The sequence below is a fragment of the Triturus cristatus genome, chromosome 7 (genome assembly GCF_964204655.1).
Source record: "Triturus cristatus chromosome 7, aTriCri1.1, whole genome shotgun sequence".
Lineage (NCBI taxonomy): Eukaryota > Metazoa > Chordata > Amphibia > Caudata > Salamandridae > Triturus > Triturus cristatus.
In genome coordinates this window covers 624,253,141-624,271,103 of record NC_140590.1, presented here as the reverse complement: position 1 = coordinate 624,271,103, position 17,963 = coordinate 624,253,141, and the positions used below count along the sequence as shown (strand labels likewise).

The window sequence follows — 17,963 nt, the reverse complement described above, 5'->3', positions numbered from 1 at the left end:
CGGGGCCTGTTTCGGCCTGCTACTACCCCCGGTGAAGTAGCCTACAGGAGATGGGAGGCGGGGTTTGTGCCCGGGTGCTGAACGAGGCCTGGACGCGCTTCTAGAGCCCCCGCGGACTGCTCTTTAGCCTCGCCTGCGCTTGGGCTCCTGCTCCCTCCCCAGATTAACTGTGTCTTCCACCAGGGAGGAGGAGAGTACCGCATGATTGCCTGGGGAGTGTCTGGGCCCGTGTTTGTAGAACTACACAATGACACAGTGTGTGTGACAGTTGAGACCTACTAGGCCTTTGTGGGCCTATGCACTCATCAATGTCTCTTTTCTAAGCACACGTGGCTGGGCTGGTGCACTGCTGACTTCTTTGCGTTGGCTCTCCTCTCCTCTCCCTCCCCCCCACCACCCCCCCAGTCTTCACTTTGGGGAGCTGTGACGCCGCCTTGGATGCTCACACCCTGAACTCTACTCATCCTCAGCACGCACACATCAGTATTACATGCTGTACCCCAGGAGTTGTGCTGTTGAAGCCTCTTCGGGGAGACTATCTTGGAGCTGAGGATTGGTCATTCCTTAGGTCTGCCAAGCTGACTGCTCGTATTGCAGTTGGTCGACCCGGACCTTGATTTGAAGGGGTGAGGACCACAGCTTGGCATACATCAGTGGGGAGGGCGGAACCAGCTGGACTAGTGCAGTTTATCTACTCGCCTGTGTGTAGGCCACTGGGGGAACATCCAGGCTGAGTGCTGGGGGCCCCTGTTAACGGAGTATTGCGGTGAGTTTGGCGTATATTGGTGTTATTCTGGCAGGACCGCCACCAATATCCGCGATGGGGAAAACTGATAAACCTCAGCCGTGCCTCATGTTTGAACAACGCAGCCCCGGCAAACCGACACGGGGTGCCACATCGGACACAGAATTGGATGCTCCAGCCGAGCCCTCTACTGCCCTAGAAAAGACACGGGCAACGATCCAGGCCAGTCTTCAATCTATAGATGGTAAAATTGAAGCCTTGAGCGGTCGCATGGACCACATATCCTCTAAACTAGACAAGCAGGCCACGCGGATGGGTGAAGCCAAACAACGCATTTCAGACGCAGAGGACGGCCTGCAGCAGGTAACCCCAAAGCATTGGACAAGGAGCAGATTCTGGCTGTCATCCAGGCAAAAAATGAAGATCTCGAAGCGAGGTCACATCGTAACAATTTACGCATCACAGGCCTGCCACATGCTTCAAGATATCTGTGGTACGGAGAATCTGTCCCAGCTCCTCATTGTAGAACGGGCGCACCGGTCTCTCAGCTCAGGAACACCACCTAGGTTGATAATCGCTCGGCTGCTCAATTTTAGAGACCGCGACTCTGTACTGCGTGTGACGCATCAGAAAGGCACGATCACATATCAAGGTAACACACTGGCATTTTATCCAGACTTTACGGCTGCTGTCCAAGCACCTAGAAAAGAGTATCAAGCAGTTAAAAAGATTTTAATCTCTGAAAAAGTACCCTATGCCATGTTGTACCCGGCGCGGCTGCGCATATGAACAGATGATAAAGCTAGAATGTTCACAAACCCAAAACAGGCACTGGACTTTGCGAAAGCTCTCAACCGTAAGAAAAAGACTGCACCTAATGAGTCGGAGGATGAAAGTGGAGGTGTAATGCAGGTGACAATATACCCCTTTGCAGTGCTGGTCTGGTGGTAATCACAGATATCTGATGTAGTGCTTGGCCGGACATGTGTAACAAATATGGATGGCTCCTACAAGTGCTATACTCATTTGCTTATACCCTTTATGTATAGTGTCTCTAAGGTTCCTTCGCGATTGTGTGAGAACACTTTGCACTGTCGTTACTGTTTACGGATGGGTGGTTGTGAGAGAGAACATATCGCGGTGGTCGGCCAGCTCCCTTATCACCTCGGGAGTATTAGTAGTGCCACAACATTCTCCAACGGGTATTTCCCACATTGCACTTTTTCAATGTTTAACTTTCTGGGGTTAGGTTTGAGTTTAAGGGATGGTTTTGGCAAGTTGGGTGTGCTAAAGGGGGTGGGGGGTTTTACTGTTATATGAATGGGTTTGTTCAAAGTGATTTACCAGACACTGGGATCCCGGTATACATATGGTAATATATTGATGTGCAAATGGAAACTTATTAGGACCATGTTCATTTTTCTAAATGACCTCCACATGCAATAAATTTACCTGTTTAACATGGAATGTCTGTGGGCTTAATTCCCCCAAGAAAATTAGTCAGGTTTTTGCTTATTTAGATAGACATGGGGTCCAAATCGCTCTCCTTCAGGAGACACATCTAACTAAAATAACGGAGGCTAAGATCGCTGTTAAATGGGCTGGATATAAGCTTGCCTCGTCTTACTCCTCCTATGCCAGAGGTGTTCTTATTCTGTTAAAACGTGGCCTGCTCTTTACGCCTATACAAACACACACGGATGCAGAGGGGCCTTATGCTATGGTGCGCGGTAAATTGGGGGCTACGCTCCTGACCATTGTTAATGTGTATGGCTCCATTGCAGATGAACCAGAGGTGTTTATGCGTATTGTTAATGTACTGCGAGATTGGGCTTCTGCTGGAATAGCGTGGGGAGGAGATGTTAACACACATCTTAGCGAGAAAAGTCCAGTCAACAAGGAGGCCGCACTCCTATAGCTGCCAGATACATTAGGGATGCTATGTTAGAGCTTGGTTTAATAGAAGCATGGCGACTTCGACACAGGGACACGGAGGAGTACGCATGCTACGCCGGCCCATGGTAGCTGGTCCCGCTTGGACTACTGGTTGCTCAGTGAAGGGGCGAATGATTGTGTAACTGCGATAGCTCCCCTCCCCCGCACTCCGATCACAATCCTGTCAAGACTAAACATCGCTATACCAAACACCCACCGCTCAGAGGCGTTATTGGACCCTGTTTATGCGGATACTATCAGGAAAGAAATTGTGCAGGTTTTTTAGCTAAACGAAGGCACAGTACATAGCGCTTCCACTCTAGGGGAAGCCTTTAAGGTTACTATAAGGGGAGCATGCATTAGTACCACGACGGGCATTCTTAAGGACATTAGACGGCAGCTTGGGCAAATAGAGCCAACACAGTCGCAACTTAAAAAGGATTACACTGCTAACCCATGCGCAACCACGTTATCTCTTATCCATGAATCACTTGGAGCATACGATGAAATGGCGGAGACAGAGACAAGATACCTTTCTAAAAGAAATGTCGTCCGTGCCTATGGGGAGGGAGGTCGGCCTGGTCGTTATCTAGCGACCACATCACCAAAATTGTAGATGATCACGGCAAGGAGCATTATACCCAGCAAGATATAGTTGAGCAAGTTCGCGACTGCTACGCCCCCATGTACAAATCATGGGGGAGTGCAGACTCCCTCGCAGAGTACCTCTCAGACATTGCACGTGCATGGTCGGCAGATGGTCATCACGAATACTTGAGTCAGCCGATTGAGGCTTCGGATATCCAGGCAGCAATACGCTCTTTGTCGAACAAAAAAGCTCCAGGGTTGGATGGCCTCACGGCAGAGTTCTATAAGGCATATGCCGAACTCTTGGTGCCGCATTTGCTTGAAGTATATGGCGAGGCGCAGGAGACTGGACGTCTCCCTCCCTCGCTTCAACAATCCTTGATCATTACGCTACTTAAAAAGCATAAGCCGCCATTGGCGTGCGAATCATATCGACCATTATCCTTAATCAATTTAGATGCTAAAATACTGGCCAGAATTCTTGCCGACCCACTCTAGCCTTTGATGCCTTGCCTTGTTCTACCGGACCAGTCCGGATTCATACCGGAGTGATCTACATCTAACAATCTCCGCACCATATTCGCTATGTTTCATGTTTTAAACCCCTCTCTTCCCGCTGCTGCCGTTATGTTCGATGCGGAGAAAGCATTTGAATGGTGTTACATGTTTCGTATACTGCACCATATGGGGTTCCCTGAGATCTTTATAGGCTGGGTGCGGTTAATGTACGCTGATCCTCCGGTTTAGGTGAGGGTGGGCGGGTTGACCTCGGAGCCTTTTCAAATAGAGAGAGGCAAGCAACAGGGATGTCCCCTGTCGCCGTTGCTTTTCTCACGTATGCTAGAGCCATTGGCGTGTATTATTCGTCAGCGACACAGGGAGATAGCTCTGAACTTCATATACCTTCCTGTAAGTATATCTATGTATGCTGATGACATGGTGCTGTTTATTAGACAACCCCAGCAGTATCTGGCCGCCGTGTTAGGCGAGTATATACGATTTGGCTTGTTTTCCAGACTAACTATGAACTGGAATAAGTCGGTGATCATACCCTTAACTGAGACAACACCTCCGTCCAGTCTTGAATATCCACTAGTGTGGTCTACTGACCCTGTTAAATACTTGGGCATCTGGGTGCATCAGGATCCTGAGATTGTGGTCCGTGAAAATTATGGAAGGCATGTGTGGCTCTGGAACATCACGTGGACAGGTGGATGGCACTGCCATTGTCATTGGCGGACCGCATAGCTGTCATCAAAATGATAATCCTGCCACATTTTTTAGATCTTTTTTGTAATATCCCCATCGTATTGACAAAACTGTTTTTGATCACACTTCGTTCATCACTGCTACGACTCATCTGGGGAGGCAAACAGGCTAGGGTGAGTTGGAACACGTTGACATTAGATTATGACAAAGGTGGTTTCTGTGCACCAGATTTTTACATTTATTATCTCTGCAAACAGGTGCAGTATGCATATTAGTGGTATAAACCCCATGCCTTTACTCCCCAGGACATTGGAAAATTAGCTGACAAGCTGCAGTTGTACGCTTCGGTACTGCCGCTGACGCATCATGCGGCATTGTCGGTTACTCAAGAGAGGGGCCCGCTAAGTTCCCTGCGTGAAGTTGGCATTGACACCATGCATGATCTTTATCCTGAGGGAACTTTCCTTACCTCGGAGATGCTCCAGTACATTACCAACCCAACAATGTTATTTCAATTCACTCTACACAGAATAAAGCTTGCCATCTGGGCACAACACACCACATTCCCTACGGAGACTCCCTCTCTGCAATCACTGCAGCTGCTATTAGTTGCCCCTACGCAGCGCAAGCTGGTGACTAAGTTATATAGAGCGGTTTGGGACGAGAAAGTTACAACCCCTGATAAAAGCTTGGCACGCTGGAACGAGAAGATCACCCCTCCGCTAACCCCCTCTGAGTGTGAACAGGTTAGTAAGCTTACCAGCTCTCTTACTCCCAATGGCAATCTGAGGATTCTCCATTGTAAATATATTCATCACGTCTACCACACACTTTACAAGCTGCACAAACTAGGCCTTCGAGACAATAGTAAATGCAAGCGTTGCGGTCAATCAGAGGCAGATTTCTTGCATTTAGCATGGGATTGCCGGCTGGTGTTACTTTCTGGGAGGATGTAGTTCAGCATATACAGACCTTGGCCGGGGTCCCTTTACATTGAACACCACAGGTTTGTTTGTTATGTTATGTGCTTCAACTAAAGGAGGTCATTGGCAGGTTTGTTCGAATTGCTCTGCTTGTGGCAACACACCGCGTGGCGTTGACATGGGAAAGCCCATTAGTCCCCAAAGCGGACCACTGTATCAAAGACTTAGCATATTGTAAAGAAAATCTTGAAATTTGTGCAGAAGAACTTCCATCGTCATCAAAGCCCAAGGACCTTTGGGAACCTTTGAGACAGTACCTATGTGCGCAGGCGCAGGACCACTCACTGCCGGATGTGGAATAATGTCAACATGTTTCTCAGTTTTTCTTCTTTTTGCCACATGATGCACACTACAAGTTATTATCTGAGGTCAGTCAATCATGTGTTGTTTGTTGTTGTTGCTTTTGAATGTACTGCCCGGCGAGGCAGCGATGCTATTTACGCCTTTTAAAAATCAAATAAACAGATTTATAAAAAAAAAAAAAAAAAAATCCTCCTGGAGGAGCAGCCCGATCAAAGGACAGATGATCATTCCCATGAGCTCTGGATACCATTCTCTCTGTGCCCAACGCAAAATATTCCTTGATTGTCCAGCCATTTGTAGAGGCGCAAGGCCTTCTGGCAGAGGGTTCACGACCACATCCTGTTCTGTTTGTTGTAGTATCATATGGCGGTGGTGTTGTCTCAGAGTACCTGCACCAACCTTTCATTGCTTGATGGTAGGAAGGCTTTAAACGCTAAGCAGATGGCTCTCAGCTCCAGGAGGTTGATTTAGAGCCAGGCCTCGGCCAGAGATCAGGGGAGTCAGATTTCTACCTATTCCATGTGGTTGCCCCAACCCAGAAGCTATGCATTAGTCACCGCTGTCAGCTCTGGGTGGGGTAAGGAGGACATCGCTCTGCGGCTGACTGAACAGTAGTTGAGCAACCACCACCGCAGGTCTATTGCCATCTCCTGCGAGATCTGGACATGATCGAGAGGGCCCCTTGATGTTAGGCCCACAGAGACCTGAAATCCCGCTGTGGAGTCTAAATATGCCACTGACGTACTTCACCAGCAGGATGCAGGAGGCCATCAGTCCAAGCAAACTCGGAGTTGACCTCACCAAAATCCATGACAGAGGCTGAAAGATCCGGATCAAAGCCTCAATGTCCTGGACTCTCCTTTCCAGGGAAAAGGCACAAAACCGGACTGTGTCCACAATGGCTCCAATAAAAGGAATCATATAAAAAGGAGTTAGGTGTTACTTTGGCACATTGATAGTGAATCTCAAAGATGTCAGGAGTCTCGCCTTACTTTGGAGGTGGGTGACGACTGCCTGGGTTGAACCCACCTTCAGCAGTCAATTGTCGAGGTAGGGGGGGGAGTCTGAGGCTCTGACCTTCACAATTGTGCTGCTACCACCCCCATCACTTTAGTGTAGAGATCAAAGGGGAGCATAGTGAATTGAAAATGCTCCTGTCACCACGAACCGCGCATAGGGACTGTGGGACTGCAGGATAGGGATGTGAAAATGAGCATCTTGCAGGTCCACAGCTATCAACCAGTCTCCAGGGTCAAGGGAAGATAAGACCTGGGTCAGGGTGAGCATCTTGAATCTGTTCTTCTGAAGGAAGGTGTTAAGAGGGCGTAGGCCTAAAATAGGGGGCAAGGACTCCGACCTTCTTCAGCAACATGAATTAGTGGGAGCAATAACCACAATCCATTTGCAATTAAGGCACCTTCTTGATAGCTTCTTTGGCCAAAAGGGCTAGAACTTCCTGTCATTAGACAGACGCATTGACCACCGTCAGATGTTCCAATGACGGTGAAAGATGCGGCGCCAGGATGGGAAGGCCAGAAGCGCCTCGTCCTCGGACATAGATGGAGTAGGCACAGGCGTGGACGTCCCAGGAACTGTTGTGGGCCTGTTGATCCAGAGGTGGAGTCAGCTAAGACATCTGTAGAGGTCCGGCGACTGTTACTGAGTGTCCAACTGGGGTGAGCAAGCCAACTGTATCCCAAAATCAGGGCTTTACGGTCCATGGGGCCCGCAGGTGCGCCAAAGGGGTTTGGGAGAGATCCGAAGGGTCTCAGTATGGCCGTACGGAACTCTTGAATCTGCCTCTGATTTGCATGTTGCCCTGGCAACTCAGGTTGTGCCGGTACAAGTTGCAGGATTGGTTCCAAAGTAAACTAACTTAAGCAGCGAAAAAGAAAGGCACTGCAACACCCTTGCACCTTCTCAGATGTACAAGATTGGTGGGAAGGGGTAGAATCCCACCTGGATTTTGTATGTTTTTTCTAGGACTTACCCGGGGATTTGGAATGCGAAGACCTTGGGACAGACTTCTTGACAGGAGCCGATCCTTGGACTTGGACTGATACCAATGAGGAGTCTTACTATGCTTGGCGAAGTATAGTTTCACCTCACAGTCCCAAATGGCCTTCGCATTCATCGATGCACAGCCACTGCAGGACTTAAGAGTTGTAGATTGACCCCAGGTATCACAGGCAAACCTGATGTGGATCTGTAAGACTTTTGTATGAGACAGTCCTTACAAGATTTACAACCTTATTTATTCACAGGGATCAAGAAGATCACACCTCACATTAAAAGGCAGTAGTTGACAATCTCCTTGAATTGCATCCTAGCATATAACAAGTGGTCTGCATTCAAACTACGTTGATTCAAAGACCTCACCAACATCCTCATAACACTTAAAGTCAACATCTAAGAGGACACAATCCTGCAAACAATCATCATGGAGTCCATCAACTGAGAACTCACACCTGCTTGGCAGTCAACGCCTCCCTTACTCAAAGCACTTTTACAAACACAATCAAAACTGCACATTTATCAATTCCTAAATAAAGCAATCATCATCCAGTTGTCATAGTTCAGAACAATAACTGAAAAAAACTATCCTCATTCAGCTACAAGACTGACAACATCAACAGGAATCAGCTCCTACGTAACTAAGAGCCCAGCCCCATTTGATAATGTCCTTATAATCACCAACAAATGCTTTTTGGTCTTGTTTGCTTTCATGGCACTCTTCCAAGCCATCATTCATCAAGATAGCCCTTCAATGGTTCTCCTTTATTACTCCAACTCATGCAGCTGGGCACTTATATTGCTATGTCCATCTAGTTGCATGCCCTGTAGCTCAGTAATCCTTCCTCTTGTTAGTCATGGTCAACCTCTACATGGGGTCAATTGGACTCCAAAGCTATAAACATACAATACACAGCTGATATATGACCTACCTAAAGCTGTGCGTGACATAAAACAATCCAATCCGACAGCAGACATCCAACAAAATCAAAGAAATTACAAATATGCCCACAGCATTGTCATCAGTATGGAACCTTATGTTCTGAACATAGTTTGTATTTCTTCCTCTGTGTTGCACTGCCCTCTGCTGCTCATTAGACAGGTTTGCACTTTATGAAACAACAGTAGACAGGCACTTGGGGACATACATTATTTAGGGAACACTCTCCACCTACAATAGTGAGAATCCCATACCTCATTCATGTTGTTTCACATAATGTCATAGTGACCAAGTGCTTTGCGCAGTCTGGTTGCATTTTCATTGTGGGCAATGTAAAGATGCAGATATTCCTTCAGTGAAGGGCTACAAAACAGGATAAGCAGGATTGTCTGACAGCTATGAGTTAAAAAACGCTTATGTGAAACTCTAACCCTCACGGAGGTTACAAATAACTGGTGTAATGATTTTTTTCCTACAGCTTTGCGACTGTATACAGAATTCTCTTAAATAAGTTACTCTGTCAGGATCAGATTGGTCTCACAAAGCGTGAATCCACTGATCATTCAAAGGTGCTTGAAGAATTCTCATCCTGAAAATGCCAGAAAGATGTGAAGTGACAGAAGACCCAGCAAGCCTTGAGTTTCTACTGTTAGCTGGGCGCTCCATAAGAATAATTGACTATATTCTCATTTTCATTGTGCAAATATAAACATTTAAACTAAATTACATCTGCAAGCATAATTTTAGTTGGGGTAGAGAAAAAGGTGTTATGTAATTTGTGAAGGTGGTCGACAATGTGGATGACAGAATGTGTTCAAGTTAATGGCAATCCAATGGGTACAACTACCTGGAAAGTTTAATTGTAATTCTATTTTCTATTTTACACGTTTTAACATGATTAAAATGAATCAATAGGACAAGCCACAAAATAAAAGTATGCCCTTGACATCCACTAGTAATTGAACAGGATTTATGATTTTTGCCTAAGTCAACAAAAACAAAGTGGTTACTTACCTGTAGGACTAGATCTGCAGCTTCAAGAATTTTGTGGATTCACATGCTGTGCATTATTCGGCTATATAGCGGTTTGGTCAAGAATTATCCTTGTAATGTTTTTTCTTATTTTTTCCTCTGAAAGGCCTCCACTATTTGATGCCTTGTCCTTCCCTCTGTCATGTCAGATGCCTGTCCTAGAAGTCCCTTTGTATGGTAACCAGCTCCAGATTCTTTTTTCCGCTTTATCCTTTAGAAGCTTTCTAGTATTCCCCATTCTCGTCTTTTGACCTTTCTGATTTTCAGCCTCCTCATTTCCATGGAGGTGTAAGGGTTGCATGTGAAACCAGAAAATTCTTCAAGCTGCAAAACTCTCCTGCATGTAAGTAACCATTTCGTTTGGCAGCATGAAACTCTTCTGGATTCTCATGCTGTGCATTGATAACGTAGATGGATTGTTCTGGTGTACTTAGGAAACTTCTTCCTATGATCCCTCTAGTGTGCTATCAGGGCAGAGATATGAACTTTGATGGTGGCGTATGATTACCCCTAATCTAAAAAGTGGGTGATGTACTTGACCCCTCCTCTTCCTGGCCTGACACACCAGTGTATCAATATGATCCACTCTGCAGAGTAGCATTTTCTTGTGCTCCCTATTCTGGCTTCTTTGAGGATCTCCATGGTCCTCTGTGAGAAACCCAGGTGGCCAAACATTAAGTCCTCAAGCTAAGGGTCATTGCCTCTGGGTCATATAGCTGGCCTTTTTTTTTGTTAATATGTTTTTGGTGAGATGGTAGTCTCATCATTCTGCCCGGAGCAATCTCCAACAGTTCTGAAAACCATGTGTACCTGGCCCACTGAGGCACGATGAGTATCATTGTAATGTGTACTTGTTTAACACCAGCTGTATCATTGGAATTGAGAGAAAAGGTCATGCAAATCTCTTGGACCACTCTGACCACTGAGGAGGGTACCTGGATGCTAAATTGTGGCATTTTTTGCATTTTCTTGTGCTGAAAAAAGGGCTATATGTGGTTTTCCCCATTTGTAGAAGCTGTTTTTATACCATTTGTTGTTTTAGTTCCCACTCCTGTGAGGAGTTTTGTCTACTTAGTCTGTCTTGCTTCCTTGTCTTGTACTCACAGTAGATGGGCATCTAATAATGCTACCCTCTTCTTGATGGCTCAATTCCAAAGTCCTGCACTAACTGGGAAAATGCATCTTGCAAACCATTCCCTTTGCCAACGTGCCCACACGACCCAGAAGAGCAGAGACCTTGACGTACAATGATCTTAATGACCTTCACAACTCTTATTCGACTAGGTCTAACCAACTTGACCCCACCGAAGCAAATACAAACCATACATCCTAACCTGCATAGAGAACCTCCTCATAATCCTAGAGTCATCAATAAAGACAATCTCAAGAGAGTTAATGTCACCCAGACCCCTTCAGCCACAAATCCTCCACGTTTGAAATGTGCTCTACTCAGTTGCAGGTCAGCCAGCAAACATGCCTCCGAAATATTCGACCTAATACAACAAAATGATCTTGACTTCATCATCATCCTTACTGAATCCTGGCTAAATCCAACCTCGACTCCTATTTTAGACCTCCTTGTACCTCCTACCCACGACATAATTAGGCTAGACAGTCATGAAGCTTGGAGGGGGCCTAGCTTGCATTCACAGGAACACACTCTCGATATCCCACATAGAGTCCTCACCGCCCTCTGCTTGTGAATATCTTTGTCTCAACATTGCAAGTAACAACCGGCCGGTCTGCAAACTTCACACCTTCTATCACCCTCCAGGAGACAACCTCCCCTTCATTGAACAACTAATGGAGACCATCTTGAGTAATATCGACTCAGCCATGTCCCAAATCTTTCTTGGCGATTTCAATCTCCACTGGTCTAATCCTAATGACCAAGCGGTTACTAGCCTTAAAGACTTTTTGAAGGATCATGAACTTAAGCAGCACTGTGACCAACCAACACACAACAAAGGTGAAACCTTAGACCTCATTATCTCAAAAGTGCAGTCCATCACACTTGAATCCATTACCCCTTGCGATTGGTCAGACCACCACTGCATTCTCTTCTATATCAACATGGAGGTGAAGCTGAGGAAGGCTCATCCAACGAAATCTAAGATTTGCAAAAGGGATCTCAGCTCAATTAACCCAGTCGAATTAGCGGACCACTGTAAAATTGCCCTCTCCTCCCAAGTCGACCTGAGTGAGGTTCAGTTACTCACAGACGCCTACAACTCAACTATTTCTAACATACTGGATGATATTGCACCACTTCAACTAAAAAATACCTCAACAAAAAAATCCAAACCATGGTACAACGACAATCTAAACACGGAACGACGCAATCTTAGGGCAGCCTGGAAGTCCAATCCCTCCCTGTAACACCTAAAATTCCATAGAGAAGTCAGGATTATTTACAACAAGCAAATCAAGTGCGCTAAGGCAGAGTACTTCAGACAACAACTTGATCAAGCCGTTAATCGCCCCAAGAAACTCTTCGAACTGGTCAAACAACAATCAATTGAGGGTACAAATCACCCTGTCTCCAATGTCAGCCCACCATCTGGCAATGAATTTTCTGCTTTCTTCACTGAGAAATCACAACTCATCTCCAGTGAACTTGCCTCCAAGAAGGCTCTAATAACAGCTTCTGGGCCCGCACCACCGTTTATCATAGAAAAGCCGTTCCCACTAGCCTGACCATCAAGAACAAGGCCTCATAGAGCATCTTCACCCTTTCAGTGAAAACGACATCTACAAGATTTTCCAGAACATCAATCCATCCAACCACTTCAGTGACCCACTGCCCCAGACCATCTTCAAAGAGATCAAGAACGCTCTCATTCCCACATGGACAAGGATAGTAAACGCGTCTCTATCTCAAGGCACGATCCCAGTTTGTCTAAAAGCAGCACAGGTTTCACCCATACTAAAAAAAACAACCGCAGAGAAATCTGACTTCAATAATTTCCGCCCCATATCTAACATCCCCACTCTCGCTAAACTTCTCGAAAAATGCGTACAATCCCAACTTTGTGCTCACATGGAGAATTTCCAACTCCTTAACCAACATCAATCAGGCTTTCGGAAGGGGCATAGCACAGAATCGGCATTCACGCACGTTATGGACGACATATTAAATATACTCGACCAAAATGACTCCTGCCTCCTGATCCTCCTTATCTTTCCTCTGCATGCGACACGGTTAATCACGACAATCTCCTATCCACGTTGAAGAACAGGATGGGATTCTCGGGTCTGGTGCTACAATGGTTCTTCTCCTTCCTCCACCAAAGAACTCAAAGAGTTAAAGCAAACTACACCCTCTCCCAGCCCTCTCCAGTACTCATGGGTGTCCCCCCAAGGTTCCGCCCTCCCTTCTATCCTTTTCAACCTCTTTTTAGAACCTCTTGCTAATTCTCTAAATGAGAAGAACATTCCCTTCTATGTGTACGCTGACGACACACAACTTTACCTGAAAATGTCATCCCTTGATAACATCATAACACTAAACTCTACCTTAACCTCTACTCAAAATTGGTTAACTGAGAACCACCTCCTGCTAAACACCTCCAAAACTGAATTCCTTCTCATCTCTCCTCCGAACCACCCCCGCAATTTAGACCTTTGGCTGACTCACCTCACTGCTTTCAATTGCACCCCTCTCACCATAGACTCTGCTAAATCCCTCGGAAACACCTTGGACAAGCACCTGAATATGAAAAATCATATCAGCAACGTATGTGAGGGAGCTAATCACTTGATGAGGACACTCAGAAACATCAAGCCCTTTCTTCCACAAAAGGACTTCAAACAATTGGTCCTAGCACTGGTCTTGCCGAGGCTAGATTATGGCAGCGCTACGCTCTGTGGCCTCCCCAAATACACCCTGGCTCCACTAAGGTCAGCACTGAACGTTGCGGCAAGACTAATTACTGGTACCAAACGAAACAAGCACATTTCACCAGTCCTAAAGTCTCTTAATTGGCTGCCCTATGAAGCTCGAATCCAGTTTAAGATTATCGTTCTAGCTCACAAAGCCCTGCACGACAACACCCGAGGTACCTAGCACAAAAGCTTGAATTATCATGAGAGCTTCAAGAAGCGCTAACAACTTCCTTCTGAAACCACGTATCATGAATAAAAAGAGAACTTGTCGCCGAGCCTTCTCAGGTGCTGCACCAAAGATCTGGAACTCTCTTCCACCTGAATTGCGCAGAATATCATCAATTGCTGCTTTCAAACTTGAAGCCAAAAGTTTCCTAATGAACACATTTTTACCTTAATTTGGACGATGTGGATTCGCGCACTACCCTGAGCCTACAACAGGTGTTGAATGACCCTACATACTTGTTACCATCATATGTTTTTTTTTTGTGTTTTTTTTTTTTTGTGCTCACTGCTCCTCTATTAACCTCTTAATCACCTGTTAATCACATTACTCGCTGTGTACCATTTGTTTGTGATAATTGTGACTATAACTGTTTGGTACTTTTATCCTATATCGGACTGGAGTTTTATTCTCCCTCTGTTCTCGCTGTGTACCATTTGTCTATGTTTGCTGTGACCACAACTGTTTGGCATTCTTATTTGATATTGTTACGGGAGTATTACTCTCCCTTTCATCCTTCTGTAAAGCGCTCTGATGTCCCTCGGGATCTGGTTCGCGCTATATAAAACTTTATAAAATAAATAAATAAAAATGTGACCTTGTAACCCCCTGTTTGCTGAGGTGAAACCTTGTTATTTTGTTGTCCATCTGGATCTGCACTGTTCTTTCCTTGACAAGTCTTTGGATGGCTTTCAGTGCCAAGAAAACTGTCCGGAGGTCCAGTATGTCTATGTGTTTTACTGAGGTTTAACGTTCACATGTGAGAATGTGTGGGCTGAGTCTGCTGAGATGATCACTAATGAAATTGAGTATTTTAAAGTCCTGCCCACTGCAATGCTTTTTTGTGCTCCAACACTGTATTTCTCTCTGTATCTTCTCTGTGGCAACCACCAGATCGTCCCAACTCCCGAATGCTTGTGACCATTGGCACTGTAACCACTCTTGTAGTGATCTCATGGGTAATCTTTCATTTGGTATTAAGGGTAAGAATAATGTAATCATGCCAATTATTTTCACCACTGTCCTCACTGTCAAAGACTGTCCCTTCTGGTAAAGGTGAGTTTGCTCTGTCAGTGCCAGGGTTCCTTATTAAGATTGGAAATGCTTTTGCCTCATTCAAGTTTAGTCTTGCCGTTAAGAACATCTTTTCTCTTTGTAGCAGAGGTGATGATTTCTCCATGTTTAGGGACAACCACAATTTCTGAAGTGTCTGTATGACAGTCTTATGCTCTTTTGACACGGTTTGAATGATCTTGCCTTTAACAGTTAGTCATCTCAAGTGTAGACATGTATGAGTGTGTTGATGAGGGTAGATATGTATGAGTGTGCAGCGAGGCAGTTTGTGAATACACTCAGTCAGACTTTATTCTAAAGGGTAGAACCTTGAACTGATAACATACCTTCTCCACGACAAACCTCAGGAACGTCTTGTATTGGTTGTTCATTGGCACATGTAGGTAGGCGTCCTAGAGGTCTGCGACAGTCTCCCTTCCACAAGCACAAAATGACTTCTTGAAAATTGACCATCTTGAACTTTTGTGCCTTTATGAATTTGTTTAAGGGACACAAGTGTAGTCTGGCTTCTTGGGTTTTAGTACTCTTTCTGTTGCATGTTTACTTATGAGGTCTTGGAAGCAGTTGCAGTTTCTTGTCTTTGTTGCAAGACCTTGTTTTTGGCCTTCTGTTTGGTGGGGTTCTTAAGAGTACAATATCCATGCTCTATTATGTTTAGAGGCCATTTGTTGGAGGTGATCAGTTCCCATTCTTTGAGGTGTCCTCTGATCCTGCCCCTTACCAGTGTATGTAGTGGCCCAACGGCAAGTCATTTGCTTGGGTGCCCTGCTTCCTTTTGCCCTTTCTCGAAAGGGTTGCCTTGCCAATGGGTTGCTGTGCTTTGTGAGCTGGTTTGGGACACAAAGTTGATGTGAGGGGTGACTGGCTGTGACCCCCTCCATTACAGACTGCCTTCTTTGTGCAGAAGTTCCCCGGAGTGGTCCACTGTACTGTAGACCTCCCACAGCATTGGCAGTATAGCTGTCCTTCATTTTTTACAGCAAAATATGTGCTCTGGAATGAACAGGTTGCTGTCCGTTAAAGGGCATATTTAGAACCTCCGCCTTCACCTCCTGCTTGAAGTGACAGACCCTTAGCCGTGCATATCTTCTTGGGGTGTACCCCTCTCACAGATGTCTACTTGCCATGTCTGACGCACCTTGTGCTGACTAGATGCCTTGCTTTCTTGGGCGAGCCTTATTGCTCTGGGAGTTACTGAATTAACTCCTCAATTTCCTCTCACTGTTGGTGAGCATGCATGTTAAGGAGTAAGCTGGAGTTGCTGATGCGTCATTGGGTAGCCGGCGACGTCTCCACTTTTCATTCCTTAATTTACATTTTCTTAATCTCCCTGTCCTGTGGTGGTCTTGTGGTAGACACACTGGTCATCCTACGTGTAGTAGTCACGATAATGGACTCTGCCCTCACATTGCATCTGATGGTGGATTTTTTGCAGAATTCTTTTAGTTGTTTTCAACCCTTGGTGTTACCACTTTTGCTGTGGCTGGTTCCAGAAAGGGCTCTCATCCTTGATCTAGGCATTGGAAGAAGCTGTGTTTTCCCGAGTTGGTAAGAGGATTTCCAAAAGGAAACTGGGCTTGTCTATTCCTCCTCTAGTTAGACTACATAGGTTTCCACTGCCCGTTTGACATGGGCAATATACATTGTGATGTGTGATGGAGGTCCTGGAGGGGTAGGTATCCACTCCTTCCCCAGGGGTAATCAGCTTTTATGTCCCTCCACTCTTTCTCCTTTGGGTCTTGCAGGAAACCCTGATCAAAATGACCTTCGTCCTGTTCGTAGGACAGTTCCTCTTCTGGAAACTCCAGCTCCATCATTTGTACCGCTTTGTTTTTTTCCACTTGGACCTGCAGTGGGATGAGATATCCTTGTGGGAATTACTGAACTCTCCCTTCCTCTTCACGAGGGCCTCCATTTCAGATTTGAGCCTTCGTTTCTTTCTCTCAACGTTCAGAGTTGTTTGTTCAACATCGACCTCCTCCACTTCAGCGACAAGGCCTCCCTCTCTTGGGGTTCTTTACCCTCTCTTGCTCTTGATTGCCTTTCAGAGTTGAGGCCGGTTCTGAGGGTTTACTGTCAACAAGGTCTTTTAACCTCGACCCTTGGGATTCTTTTTGTTTATGCTTACCTCCGACTACAGTGGTCTTGATGGTCAGGGTAGTTTTAGATTTCGAGTATAAATGTTTCATCTCCACTACACTGTGTCCCTGTGTTACCTGATGCTTCTTCGACTCATCCTTCGATGCCTTTTCGGACTCCCCCCTCTCTGTTTCGACAACCCCTTTGGTGTCAGAGCCCTCTACCTACACTAACTCAGTGTCTTCTATATTCTCCATGTCACTGGAAAGACCGAAGTCCTTCATTGATATTTTTGACGGTGTCATGGTTTAAAGTGCCCACCTCGTCTTCAGTATCTTAGGTTGGAATTCTGCACACACGACACAGCCCTCTGCGTTGTGATCCTTCAACAGGCAAAGACTGCAAACCTTGTGGCTGTCCTCTGCGTGTACTTGTGATGGCACTTCGGGCAAAATTTAAAAGAGGCATACTCCATCCGTTATGTACATTCTCCCACCCTCGTGGTCTGTGTCCCTCCTAAGGTTGGATGTTGCAGGAGAAACCCTTTGTTTTTTCTCGCTAGAAAAAACTTTTTTTCCTCGATGTCAGTGCTGCACCCTTGAATTTTATTCTGACTTTGCTTTGCTTTTTCAAAAATCCCTCTAGAAACCTGTAGTTTTTTGTTAAAAATCTTCTGAGTTCCAGAGCAAGGAACTTGAAGATGGCACACATAAAAAGGGGCTTCCAGGGCCGGCGTCTGCCTTCACAGAGGGATGGACAAGTCTCCAAATGGTCGACACCACTCAGGTAAAAAGAAAAAAAAAAAAGGACTACAAGGATAATTACAGACCAAACCACTAGATTGTGGAATATGCTCAGCATGTGGATCCAGAAGAGATTCACACTACAAAACTTTTTTGTTTTTTTGACATAATCTGGAATGGTTTAGCTGAGGCCACGATTGCAAATTACCCA

The 17,963-nt window shown here is 45.6% G+C and overlaps 1 protein-coding gene across 4 annotated transcripts in view; it reads right to left on the bottom strand.

Moving 5' to 3' along the window:
* RHOT1 (ras homolog family member T1) overlaps nucleotides 1–17,963 on the bottom strand; it is a 429,863-nt gene that overhangs the window by 306,587 nt on the left and 105,313 nt on the right. The gene's annotated exons all lie outside the window — the stretch shown is intronic.